Source organism: Arachis hypogaea, chromosome 2 (genome assembly GCF_003086295.3).
Source record: "Arachis hypogaea cultivar Tifrunner chromosome 2, arahy.Tifrunner.gnm2.J5K5, whole genome shotgun sequence".
Classification (NCBI taxonomy): domain Eukaryota; kingdom Viridiplantae; phylum Streptophyta; class Magnoliopsida; order Fabales; family Fabaceae; genus Arachis; species Arachis hypogaea.
The window spans coordinates 51,709,853-51,723,528 of record NC_092037.1 but is presented as its reverse complement, the minus strand read 5'-3'; positions in this window follow the sequence as shown (position 1 = coordinate 51,723,528).

Sequence of the window (13,676 nt, the reverse complement as noted above, 5' to 3'; positions counted from 1 at the left end):
AAAGAAGAAGAAAAGTAATAAGAAGGGGACAAAATGCCCCAAAGTGAAGTCCAATAACAATCAATGCAAATGAGTTATGATCAAGAAAAGAATGCATGAGTGTGTGAGAAAGTGAAGAATGGGTAGTTAGGTTAGCTTTGAAATTGTATAGGTTGTCATATAGGCTAGGTGAGAAGTTTAAGTTGATCAAAGATTCAAATCTCAAGCTCACTTGACCATATGCATCCTACCTTGACCCTAGCCCCATTACAACCTAAGAAAAGACCTCATGATATATGTATGCATGCGTTGAATAATTGTTGATTGTTAGATAAAAAACATATCTTGGAAAGCATAATTAGGGCAGAATTAAGTGAATCAACCCTATACACTTGAGCGACTAGAGCAGATACACATCCGGTGAGGGTTCGATTGCTCAATTACATGTCTCCACCTAGAGTCATCACTTTTCTTGCAAGTTTGTAAAACCGTTAATAACTCACAAATGAATTCTTGTTGCAAGTATAGTTTCTAAACTAACAAATAATCTTCTCATGCAAAAAATTGGTTGTCACAAGTAACTAACCCCTATAAAAATAACCAAAGTATTCAAACCTTGGGTCGTCTCTCAAAGGAATTGCAGGGAAGTGTTCTTGTTATTGGTTATGAGATGTATATTTTGGGGTTTTGATAAGAGACATGAAAGACAAATGGCAAGAAAGTAAATGGAACTCAAATGATAAAAAACTCTTGGCAAGGTATGAGAATTAGAAGTCCTATCCTCATTATCATCATCAAAAGTGACAAGAATTACCCGTTGCTCCCACTTAGTCAACCTCTAACGATGAAGGAAAGTAAAGTGGATAAATCAACTTGAGTCCACAAGTCCTAGTCAACTCCTAAGGAAAGACTAGAGTTAGCGTCATTCAAGTCAATTAGCAACTTCTAATTATCAATCAACAAAAGAGTTTGATAACTCAAGAGTCTCCAATTACTCAACCAAAGCCAAGAGGAGAAAAATCTACTGTAACATCCTTCCAAGCATTTGTCAAACACTTGGAAGGCATAAAAGGAAAGCAAAGTTAAATTGCAAGAGAAATAAATCTACAACTACTCAATTGCAAGGAAATTAACAATAAATCAATCAACAATAAAGGAACTCAAAACATAAATTGCATTAAAAGAAAATACGAGAAACAAGAGTGCATCAACCTAAAAGTAAAGAATTACAAGAATTAAATGCTAAACTAGAGAAAGCAAAGGTGGAGGAACAATGAATTGTAAAAGAAAAGTAAATCAAAGCATGAATTACACCTAGATCTAAGAAATCCTAATCTACATCTAACCTAATTCTAGAGAGAAAAGAGAGCTTCTCTCTCTAGAAACTAACTAAAGCATTCCCTCCAAAATTCAATTATGACTCTGCCATCCACTCCTCTTGATTTCTGCATGTAATTGGCTCAGAAACTAAGTTGAATTTGGGCCGGGGAAGCCCAGAATTCGCCCCCAGCATTTTCACTTTAATGAAGTCACGTGCAAGTATCGACGCGTACGCGTGGGTCACGCATACGCATCGATGGCATTTTCTATCCACGCGTACACGTCTGTCATGCGTACGCATCGCCATGCGACTTCACTTTCCACGCGTGCGCGTCGATCTCAGTATCCCAAATCCTTGTTTCTTCATGGATTATCCACTTTGCATGCTTTTCTCTTCAATCCTTTTATCTATTCCTAGCCTTTTCAACCTGAATTCACTAACAAACAAATCAAGGCATCTAGTGGAATCAAAGGGAATTCAAAATTAATTAATTAAAGGCCTAAAAAGAATATTTTCACACTTAAGCACAAATTAAGGAAGAATCATGAAACCATGCCATTTCATTGAATAAATGTGGGAAAAGTGGATAAAATCCACCTAAATTAAGCACAAAATGTACCACGAAAAAGTGGTACATCAAATTCTAAAGCAAAGTATAGACTATTATACATTGCTGGAAAGCCCTAGATGTTAGCTGATGAGGGAAAATCAATTCCACACAAACTAACCGGCAAGTGTACTGGGTCACATCAAGTAGTAAAACTCACAAAAGTGAGGTCGATCCCACAGGGATTGATGGATTAACCAACTTTAGTATGATGATGAATTTAGTTAAGCTAATATTTGGTGATTTGAGTGAAATTTAGTTAACAGAAAGTGAATTGCAAGAAAACTAAAGTGCATAATGTAAATTGACAGAAAAGTAAATGACAGAAAGATTAAATGACTGAAACTTAAAGTGCAAGAAATTAAAAGAGCTAAAACTTAAATTGCAAGAAATGTAAATAACTGAATCTTAAAGAGCAAGGAATTTGAATTGCAGAATCTAAATTGCAAGAAAACTTAAATTGCATGAATAATAAAGGGAATTGGGTGCAGTAAATCAAAACAAACTTGAACAGAGTAAATTGTAGTGAAATCAGAGAACTCTAAGGTGAAGAAATTCAAAGAAAATGATTTATCAAGGATTGGAGATATCATAATCCATCATGAATCAATTGGGTCTCAACTTCTTTCTCAATCATATGAGTAAATCTATGGTAGATTGAAATTGATTGAATCCCAATTCCTTGGCAATCCAATATCTCTAATGACAATCAATCTTGCCAATTCATTGATCTAATTGTCATGAGAAGAGGTTAAGTACAAATCTCTCATCCATAAGCCACACTAACTCTTAAGATCTCAATTCCTCCTGAATGGTGTTGATCAAGAGAGTAGTGAAGGATAGAGCTCCAATTCTAATGCAAGTGATTCCCTTTCCAAGGCTCACACAAGCATTCAATTGAATTCAACCTCCTTCCAGAGTGAGGAATTCTAAATCAAAACAGAAGATATCCAATAGCTACAAAAATGAATTGAGAAGAAGAAAAATTTCATTGATTCATTGGAATTACAATAGAGCTCCTCCCCCTAATGAAATTGGGATTTAGTTCATCATTGCTCTAGTACCAAAACAGAAAAGAAATGCTGAAGGAGATGAAGAACAGAAAGAAAAATAAGCTCAGATATGAAATTCTAAAAGAGCTCCTAAAAGAAAAGCTAAAAGAAAAGGTAAAAAGGAAGTCCAAAAAGTAAAAGTTTTTTTAATGAAATTAAATTTTCTTCTATTTATACACTTTCCAATTCAGTCAACAAGTACTTGGAGTGGGCTTTTGGCCTCTGATGAAGTGGGTCAGGATTGGTACTTAGTTGCAGCTCCAGGATAACGTAATGTTCTGAAAGTGAGCGGAGCGTTCATTCACCGACACGTACGCATCTCCTGCGCGTGCGTGTCATCACTATCTTCAGCTTCAATCATGCTTGCACGTAACATCCACGCGTGCGCGTCCTTGGTAGCGTTCTTTAAATGAGCACTACGTTCGCGCCATGAGCGCTCCCCACGTGTGCGCGTCTTCTGCGCGTGTGCGTGGATGTTAAAATTTCCAATTCTAACTTCAGCACCATCCACGTGTTTGTGTGTTTCTTCCCAGATGCTCCATCAACACGTGCACGTCATGTATGCGTGCACGTCGATACCAAATCCTCAATCCTAAATTTCAAGATTGTCGCGTGCGCGTTGCCAGAGAGCGTAGAGCTCTTCATTTGAGTGCAGCGTTATTCTACACTGCCTCTCTTTCTCTTCATTTTTTTACCTGAAATCAACCAAACGTGCAATCAAAGTCTCACCAAAATCATAAGGTTTTGCATCATTCATAATAATCACATAATTCTTTCATAAATCTCATGATTTTGTATAAAATCAACAATGTTTGATTGAATCAAGATAAACATGAAATTCCACTCTAATCACTTACTTATTGTGCAAGAAAGTGCATAAAACCTAATGAAACAAGTGAAAAATACTTGTGGAACTAGTATAAGATGACTTGTCATCATTAGCTTTATATAGCCATTAAGAACGCTCCATTTGGACTTTTATAGCACCAAAAAATCTCTTTCGAGTGCAAGGAGGTCAGATCCTGACAGCATCTACAGCACTTTCTCTGCCTCTGAATCAGACTTTTGCTCCAGCTCCTCAATTTCAGCCAGAAAATACCTGAAATTGAACAAAAACACACAAACTCAAAGTAGAATCCAAAAATGTGAATTTTGCACTAAAACCTATGAAAATATAATAGAACTTAAAACAAAACATGCTAAAACTATATGAAAATGATGGCAAAAAACGAATAAAATATCCGCTCATCACAACACCAAACTTAAACTATTGCTTGTCCCCAAGCAACCAAAAACAAAGTAGGATAAAAAGAAAAGTAAGATACAATAAATCTCAAAGTTTTCAATGAAGCTCAGTTTCAATTAGATGAGCGGGACTTAGTAGCTTTTTTCTTCTAAATAGTTTTGGCATCTCACTTATCATTGAAACTCAGAAGTGTTTGCCTCTTTAGGAACTCAGAATCCAGATGATATTATTAACTCTCCTAGTTCAGTTCTTTTTTATTCTTGAACACAACTTTTTAGAGTCTTAGCCGTGACCCTAAGCACTTTGTTTTCCAGTATTGCCACTGGATACATAAATGCCACAGACACTTAATTGGGTAAACCCTTTCGGATTGTGACTCAGCTTTGCTAGAATCCCCAGATAAAGGTGTCCAGAGTTCTTAAGCACACACTTTTTTCTTTGGATAACGACTTTAACTACTTAGTCTCAAACTTTTTACTTGACACCTTCACACCACAAGCATATAGTTAGGGACACTTTTCATTTGAAGTGCTTAAGCCAAGATTTTATTCTTTTTAGGCCTTCCTAACCATTGATGCTCAAAGCCTTGGATATTTTTACCCTTGCCTTTTGGTATAAAGGGTTATTGGATTTCTGCTCTTGCCTTTTGGTTTAAAGAGCTATTGGCTTTTTCTACTTTTTAATTCTCTTTTTTTCGCATGCATATATATATATATATATATATATATATATATATATATATATATATATATATATATATATATATATATTCTGCAACATACTTTTTCTTTTTCATTTTGCTGATTTTTCTTGCTTCAAAAATCAATTTTTGGATTTTTCAGATTACCAATGATACTTCTCCTTTTTCATCATTCTTTCAAGAGCCAACATTCTTAATTCCAACTTCAATTATGCACTATTCAATCATACATTCAGAAAACAAAAACAATGCCATCACATCAAGATAATTGAACTATTCTTAAGATAAAACTTGAAATTCATGCATCTTACTTTTCTTTTTCAATTAAAATAATTTTTCTTTTAAGTAAGGTGAGAGATGCATTGAACATTTTATAACTTTAAGACATAATGACAGATGATCATGCGCTAGAAATAGACAATAAAACATAATACATGGAAAACAGAAAAATAATAGGCAACATAGGAGTAAAGAAAACGAATCCACCTTAGTGATGGCAGCTACTACTCCTTCTGGAGGATCCAATGGAGTGCTTGATCTCCTCTATGTTACGTCCCTGCCTCTGTTGTTCTTTCCTAATAACTCTTTGTTCTTCCCTCACGGCTCTTTGATCTTCTCTTATGTCATGGAGGATGGTAGAGTGCTCTTGATTTCCTATCCTTAGTTGATCGGAGCTTAGTTCTCCTAGAGAAGTATGCAATTGGTCCCAAAAAATTTTTGGGGAGGAAAATACATCCTTGAGGTATCTCAGGGATTTCTTGTTGAGGCGGCTCCACATGCTCTTGCTGTGGTCCATGTGTTGGCTCTTTAACATGCTCCATCCTTCTTTTAGTGATGGGCTTGTCCTCTTCTATGACAATTCTAGCTGAATTGCATAGGTGACAAATGAGGTAAAGAAAGTGGTGGCAAGTGCCTTTCGCTTCCTCTTCCTTGGGGTTTCACCAATCTTTGATGCCATACTTAGGAATGGTAGAAGTCAAAAAGAAAAGCTTTTGCAACACCAAACTTAAGAGTTTTGCTTGTCCTCGAGCAAATATGAATAATTAGAAATGAGAGAGTTAGGTGGGATATGTGGAGTTTCTGTGGGACCTACTGGTCCTATGAGGCTAGGGAATTCAGCTTCCCTGTCCCCTTGTGGGCGTTGAACGCCCAGCTCTTGCTCTTGGCTGGCATTCAACGGCAGCTTGATGCTCTTTATGGGTGTTGAATGCCCACTCTGGCCCCCTTGTCTAGCATTCAATGCCAGCATGGTCTCTGCTCCAGGGTGCTCTGTTTCCAGCTCTGTCTGTTTCTGTTTCTATTCTAACTACTGTACATGATCAAAAACATTAAAAAGCAAGGGAAAACTCTAAAAATAAACAAGATTAAACTCAAATGGAAATAAACAAAAGAAATAAGAACCGAAATACTCTACTCATGGTTGGGTTGCCTCCTAACAAGCGCTTCTTTAATGTCATTATCTTGACAGATAACTCCTTTCAAGGAGGAAGATAGTCATAGAGGAATAAATTCTTACTCCTTATTGGGAGCATCATTCCTGTGCTCTCATAGATTAACTTGATACGCTCACGAGACAAGCTCTTGTTCACTGCATGAGGCATGGTTGGGCTTGCAGTAATATGCTAGTGTCCCTTTTTGCCACTTCCCTCTTCCATGGTGAATACTGATCATGAAATTAATGTATCACTACGAAAATTCCTTCTGCAAGTATACCGAATTGTCGTCAAGTAATTAATAACCCACTAGGAGTGGGTTTGAATTCCACGAGGATTAACGGATTAAGCAAGTAATAGTTGATTAATTATCCTAGTTAGACTATTCAAATTGGAGTGATAAGCAAGTAGGAAATATAAATGACATGAAAAGTAAAGGAAAGCAATAAAGTACAAGAAGGTAAATGCCATAAATGTAAAGTACGAAAAAATAAAGTGCAGAAAATGAAAATAGCATAAAGTAAGTAAAAGAAAGAAAAGGAAAAATAAACATTGGGATCAAGAGATATTGCATTATCTAGATTAATTGATTTCATCTCATCTTCAATCATGCAACTCATTGACCTCTTGGCAATCATGATTGATTGAGCCCCAATTCCTTGGTGACTCAATCTCTCAAATATTGATCAATAGCCAACTCCTTGGTCTAGTTGCTCATGAGAAGAGATGAAGAATGATCCCTGATTATACCACACACTTTCCTAGATCCAAATAATGGAGAGATTTCATGTCACCGTATCCCAACCAAAACCCAAATCTATTCAAGTGTGAGAAAGAATTTCAAGTATGGTTTTATGTTTCCTCTTCCAAGGTTTCCATAAAACCCAATTGCATTCAATCTCTTTTCCAATATAATTGAATGCTAAGCTTGAAGAGCGAAATTCATTCCAGTGAATCAAGAGAGACGAATAGAAGAAGAAGAATAAAAACAATCAATACATCAAATACAGACAGAGCTCTCTTTCCCAATGGAAAGAGTTAGTAATTCACAACTAAACAAATTATTTACAAGGTAAGAAAGAAAATGAAAAGAAGAAGAGGTTGATGGTGAACAGAAAGGATCCGAAGACTCCCCCCAATCCAGCATGACTAATTCTATGAACTAAGGCCTTTATATAGGCAATCCTAAATTACAAGCATAAATGAAATTGAAAGAAAATTATAATGAAATGAAAATGAACTATTCTAGATGATTCTTGTGGCCTTGATTGGTTGATAATTGTGGGCTTGCTTGCTTTTAAGTGGACATAGAGTGAATTTGGTTCAGAATAAGGCTTCAGGAAAACGTAGCGCGTTGTTTTAGAGAAGGGAGCGTTCTTGCACCCACACGTATACGTGCTAGCTTGCGCATCCCTGGTGTTTTAGCTCATTGACGCATACGCATCACCCACGCGTACGCGTCACCCATGCATACGCGTCCCTTGCAGCGTTCGCTTTGAGAACGTAGCGATCGCGAAATGAACGCTCTTTCCACGCGTACGCATCATCCACGCGTACGCGTGGATTGCAAAATGTTGCATCCATGCTGCGCCTTCATCCACGTGTTTGCGTGCCTTGCCTCATCCATGCGTACGCGTGATTCACGCGTACGCGTCGATGACTAAACTTCAAATCCAAATTTTTGCACTTGTCACAGGCGTTCTTTGGTAACGAACAGAGCGTTCTTGGCTGAAGGGCGTTCTTCTTGTTTGTATAACACTTTTGAGAAAGCGTAGCACTTTCCCTTTCTTCTTCTCTTCTTCACCCTTTTGTCTCTTTTCTTATTTCATGCTTCTTTTGTGCTTTTTACTTCTTTTTCCAACATTTTCTAGAAAATAGATAAAAATAAAAGGGGTGAAAGTAATCTATGATTTAAGCATAAAATACTCAATAATTAAGCATGATTAATGAAATCTAAAGTGAAAAAGCATAGAAAAATATAACATGATGCGCAGTCAGCACAACACCAAACTTAAACTTTGCTTATCCTCAAGCAAATAAAGAATCATGCAATAAAGCTTAACAAACCAAGGTGAGAAGAGTAGCAATTTTTATGTTCATGGTTGGCTAGTTTCTTATGTATGCTACAGTCACAAGGGAGATTCAAATAGTTGATGCCTCTATCTAGCTCATTTTATGAAATCTTTTTCTTTATGTTATTTAATTGAAGCAAGCTTTTCACTCTTTTCTTAGCTTAACTTTTTGGGTGTTTTGCACCATGTGTTGAAAAGCTACGACTCTAAATGCTTTGTTTTCAAGTATTACCACTTGATACATAAGCACCACAAGCATTTAATTAGAGAACTCTTTAAGCTCAATTATTTCTTTTCTTTACTCTCTAATCATTGATGCTCAGAGCCTTAAGCTTTGAGGGAGTGCTTTTGCACTTGAGCCTAGCCTTGACTCTAAGTGTTTTGTTTTCAAGCTTTTTGCCTGATACATAAACACCATAAGTACTTAACATTTGAATTGTCATTGGTACTCAGAGCCTTCAGCTTTCTCATTCTTTTCCCTTTTCTTTTTCTTGCCTTATTTGCAATTTCTTCTTCAAGATTTTCATGATTTCAAAAATTTCATAAAATGTCCTAGATGAAAACTTCAATTAAACAAATTCAGATGCAATTGAGCAACAATAATCATGGTAGCTTCCCAATACTTATAAGCCCATGCTAGGTTCTTCTTTAATTACCTTGTTTGTTTATGATCATGACACTAAATTTCTTTTGAACTCACAAAATTCAAGATAGTGGTCATAATATCACAGCAACATGTTACAATTCAGCAATCAAGCTATGCTTATTCACAACACACATGCATACAGAGACAAATAGAGACAATCATGCAATTTAAAAATGCTGGAAAATAAGTAAGAGGAAAAAGGAACGTCACCGCCTTGTAGTTCATCTTCATTGTTGTTGTCCTTTTTCTCCTATTCTTCCCCTTCCCACACCAAACTTAGAATGCTTGTTTATCCTCAAGCAACAATTAAAACAGTAGTGATGGGGTCTATGATGGGTCATGAATGTCTTAAAATAATAAAATATGAGTAATACATGTGGTTTAGCAAGCAGAATTAATGATACAATACAGGCACAAGTAAGAAAACAGAGACAATACGATTGCATTAATAAGTGGTGTGCATGGTACATTGCATGAAGGATAAGTGGCAACACTAAACTTATTGTGACACTTTCATTTTAGAATGATGCAAGCGCCTAGGGAAGATTGAAAATTAAATTGTTGCATGGCACCACCAAACTTAGAATGCAATCATATGGCAAATTATTGAAAGTAAACAAGGTAAAGAAGGGAAATGTTACCTACGGTTAGGTTGCCTCCCAACAAGCGCTCTTTTAGTGTCATTAGCTTAACATGTTGTTCTCTACTTTCTTCCTCTGCTTCCAATTTTTCAAGAGGAATGACCTCAAGGGGAGAGAAGAGCAAGTTGATGTCCCCTGTGTTGGCCTCTTCCCAACAAGCTTTCTTTTTTTATTTGCTTGATTTGCTTTGCTTGTTGGGCAGGGGTTGGATTGTTTGCAGTTGACCTTTTTTTCTTCACGAATATTGTCCTTCGTATCTTGGTCACAATCCTCTTTTTGGTGCTTTTGTTGATTGCCTTCACCATTTTGATTTCACGGGTTGGTTGTTGTGTGATGGTTGGAGTTTCTTATTCATCAAGAGCTTCTTGAATTGGTGGTTCAATGAACTCACCCTTTATGCAACTCTCTATTTCATTAGAGTGTGGACTCCCTTGATTCGTTTCCTCCCTTTCTTTTGTATGATTTTGTATCGCTTCCTTTGGAAGTGAGTTTGCATGTTCATTTGTCACTTTCAGTAGCCTCTGTGGATATGGAGCCCTAGGCTTATATACTCTCACAACCTCCTCCTTCTTCATTGGAATCTCTCTTGGTACAGGGGCTTCTTTTTCTTGTTTCTCCACTTCCTCTTTTTCACCCACCATTTGATCTTCATCCTCCTTGCTTAGCGCTCCTTCTCTTGTGGTATTATTCTCTTTCCATAGCCAAGGAGAGAAGGTGATTGGATTTTCAGCATGGAATTGTGCTAACTGTGCCAGTGCAACTTCTAATCTTGCAAGATTGTCATTGCCATCACATGGTTGTGGTGATTGGTTAGAGTTGGCTTGTACTTTTCTCTCTGCCCTTACTAACCGTGCCGTTGTGGCTTGCAAGATTGTCATCGAGTGATGAAGAATTTTGACATGTAATACTAGGAGGTGAGGTTGGATAATTAAGATGTAATGGCTCTTGATGAATGGGCGTATGAATGAGTGAAACCTCTTTCATTTTGATCTTCCCAGCCACAACATGAGTAGTGATTACACTCATCAAAATATGGACTATTTTGTGTCCCTGGAAAGTACCCCATTTCATGTTCTTGATACTCCCACCCACCATGAGTATAATAACGTGCATTATTTTATGGTGGTAGAAAGTTTCCCATGAAAGTTGATTGATCATTTTCTCTCATTCCTCGGTGATATTCCCAACCACCATTAGGATAATGACTTGAATAATTTTGTAGTGGTAGGCAATATCCCATATGATATGATTAATCAAAAGGTGAAGTGAACTCCATTTGAATTTGGTAGAACACAACCACCAAGAAAAATTAAAATTGCTTATATCAGAGGATAAGGATTTCTTAGTGAGGTAATAACACAAACACCTAGTAGCAAGAGAAAATTAAAAGAAATTAAATGACAAAAATAAAAAGAAAGGAAAAAATGTCTAATCTAGGTAATCAACCAACCGGTAGTTTGTTAATCACAATCAATCCCCAACAACGGCACCAAAAACTTGATCATGAAATTAATGTATCACTACAAAAACTTTTTCGGCAAGTATACCAAATTGTCGTCAAGTAATAACCCACTAGGAGTGGGGTCGAATCCCACGAGGATTAACAGATTAAGCAAGCAATAGTTGATTAATTATCCTAGTTTGACTATTCAAATTGGAGTGATGAGCAAGCAGAAAATATAAATGACATGGAAAGTAAAGGAAAGCAATAAAGTACAGGAAGGTAAATGGCATAAATGTAAAGTACGAGAAAGTAAAGTGCAGAAAATGAAAATAGCATAAAGTAAGTAAAAGAAAAAAAAGGCAAAATAAACATTGGGATCAAGAGATATTGCATTATCCAGATTAATTGATTTCATCTCATCTTCAATCATGCAACTCATTGACCTCTTGGCAATCATGAATGATTGAGCCCCAATTCCTTGGTGACTCAATATCTCAAATCTTGATCAATAGCCAATTCTTTGGTCTAGTTGCTCATGAGAAGAGATGAAGAATGATCCCTGATTATACCATACACTTTCCTAGATACAGATAATGGAGAGATTTCATGTCACCGTATCCCAACCAAAACCCAAATCTATTCAAGTGTGAGAAAGAATTTCAAGCATGGTTTTATGTTTCCTCTTCCAAGGTTCCCATAAAACCCAATTACATTCAATCTCTTTTCCAAGATAATTGAATGCTAAGCTTGAAGAACAAAATTCTTTCCAGTGATCCAAGAGAGATGAATAGAAGAAGAAGAATAAAAATAATAAATCCATCAAATAGCAATAAAGCTCTCTTTCCCAATGGAAAGAGTTAGTAACTCATAACTAAAAAAAAATTATTCACAAGGTAAGAAAGAAAAAGAAAAGAAGAAGAGGCTGATGGTGAACAGAGAGGATCCAAAGACTCCCCCCAATCCAGCATGACTAATTCTATGAACTAAGGCCTTTATATAGGAAATCCTAAATTACAAACTTAAATGAAAATGAAGGAAAATTATAATGAAATGAAAATGAACTATTCTATATGATTCTTGTGGCCTTGATTGGTTGACAATTGTGGGCTTGCTTGCTTTTAAGTGGACTTGGAGTGAATTTGATTCAGAATAAGGCTTCAGGAGAATGTAGTGTTGTTTTAGAGAATGGAGCATTCTTGCACCCACGCGTATGCGTGCTATACGCTTGCGCGTCCCTGGTGTTTTAGCTCATCAACGCGTACGCATCACCCGCACATACGTGTCCCTTGCAGCGTTTGCTTTGAGAATGTAGTGTTCGCGAAATGAACGCTCTTTCCACGCGTACGCGTCATCCACGTGTACCCATCATCCACGTGTACGCGTCATCCACACGTATGCCTGGATTGCAAAATGTCGCATCCATGCTGCGCCTTCATACGTGTTTGCGTGCCTTGCCTCATCCACGCGTACGCGTCGACGGCTAAACTTCAAATCCAAATTTTTGCACTTGTTGTAAGCGTTCTTTGGTAAGGAACGGAGTGTTCTTGGCTGAAGGGCATTCTTCTTGTTTGTGTAACACTTTCGAGAAAGCGTAGCACTTTCCCTTTCTTCTTGTCTTCTTCACCCTTTTGACTCTTTTCTTTTTTTCATGCTTCTTTTGTGCTTTTTACTACTTTTTCCAACATTTTCTACAAAATAGATAAAAATAAAATGGGTGAAATTAATCTATGATTTAAGCACAAAACACTCAATAATTGAGCATGATTAATGAAATCTAAAGTACTATAGCACTCCCTATGTCTGGCATCTTCCTTGGTAGTTCATTCTGGACTAAAGCACTACAATCTTTGGTCAGTACTACAGTCTCATCTTCTGGTTCTATTTGCATGCCTAGGAAAGGTAGCTTTTAAGGCTCTTTCACCTCTATGAGCGCGTGCTCTGTGGGTCACAGGCTCCTCTTGCACGCCTAGAGAGGAATCAACTTGAGGATCCTTCTCCTCTGTAAGGGCATGCTCACTGGCATTCTCAGGATCCTCCTGATCCTTGATTGCCTTAAGTCCCTCAGTAGCATGCTCCTGAGGTTCGGCCTCCTTGGTGAAGACTTTTGTTCCACCTTCTTTTAAGGTCTCCTTCCCAGAGAGCATCAAGCTTTCTGTGAAGGCCCTATAAGGATGCGCCTCCTCAAATAACTCAGTAAGAGGAATATTACCCTGCTTAGGTGTCCACTGGTCATGGATGTGAACATCTCTTTGAGGGTAGTTACCACTCATATCACTAGGAGCATTAAAAATCTCAGCAGAGGGTGTAGCTACAATCTTCATGTTTAGAACTTCTGTCCTAACTGGGGTCTTCTCACAAGAGTATAAGTACTGGTTATTGGCAGTTATCTCAATGAGCTCATCTGCCTCTTCATGTGTCTCTATAAAGTACAGAGAACTATTTGCAAAGTTATCTACTGTCTTCCTGGCTATCTCTGAGATGGCTTCATAGAAGATGATTATCTTGCTTCATCCTGAGAACACATGGGGAGGACGA